This window comes from Monopterus albus, unplaced genomic scaffold (assembly GCF_001952655.1).
Source record: "Monopterus albus unplaced genomic scaffold, M_albus_1.0 scaffold98.1, whole genome shotgun sequence".
Classification (NCBI taxonomy): domain Eukaryota; kingdom Metazoa; phylum Chordata; class Actinopteri; order Synbranchiformes; family Synbranchidae; genus Monopterus; species Monopterus albus.
Window position 1 is genome coordinate 1,707,501 of NW_018127978.1, and position 1,114 is coordinate 1,708,614.

Genomic DNA, 1,114 nt, shown 5'->3' on the forward strand with positions numbered 1-1,114 from the left:
TGTAGATAAAGTGAAACAAAGCTGTTGTAAGGGGCAGAAAAAGTAGAAGAGCGATTTTAAAATGTAGATAAATTGAGACAAAACTATTGTAAGGGGCAGAAAAGGTATAAGAGCGGGTTGAAAATGTAGATAAAGTAAGATCAAACTGCCATAAGAGGCAGAAAAGGTAGAAAAGCAAGTTGAAAATGTAAAGTGAGAAAACTGCTGAAAGAGGCAGAAAAGGTAGAAGAGCGAATTGAAAATGCAGAGATAATGAGACCAAACTGCTGTAAGAGGCAGAAAAGGTAGAAGAGCGACTTAAAAAAGTAGATAAATTGAGACAAAAATGCCGAAAGAGGCAGAAAAGGTAGAAGAGCAAGTTGAAATGTAGATAAATTGAGACCAAACTGCCATAAGAAGTTGAAAATGTAGATAAAGTGAGACAAAACTGCAATAAGAGGCAGAAAGGTAGAGGAGTGAGTTGAAAATGTAAATAGTGAGACAAAACTGCAATAAGAGGCAGAAAGGTAGAGGAGTGAGTTGAAAATGTAGATAAAGCGAGACAAAACTATTGTAAACGAGCGATTTGAAAATGTCGATAAATTGAGACAAAACTGCCATAAGAGGCAGAAAGGTAGAAGAGCGATTTGAAAATATAGATAAATTGAGACAAAACAGCTGAAAGAGGCTGAATAGTTAGAAGAGCAATATCAATATGTAGATAAAGTGAGAAAACTGCCTAAAGAGGCAGAAAAGGTAGAAGAGGTAGTTGAAAATGTAGATAAATTGAAACCAAACTGTTATAAGAGGCAGAAAAGATAGAAGAGCGATTTGAAAATGTAGATACATTGAGACAAAACTGCAGAAAGAGGCAGAAAATGTAGAAGAGCAAGTTGAAAATGTAGATGAAGTGGGACCAAAACGCCTTAAGATGCAGAAAAGGTAGAAGAGCGAGTTGAAAATGTAGATGAAGTGAGACCAAACTGCCATAAGAGGCAGAAAAGATAGAAGAGCAATTTGAAAATGGAATAATAGTAAGACAAAACTGCTGTAAGAGGCAGAAAGATAGAGGAGCGAGTTGAAAATGTAGATAAATTGAGACAAAACTGCCGAAAGAGGCAGAAAAGGTAGAAGA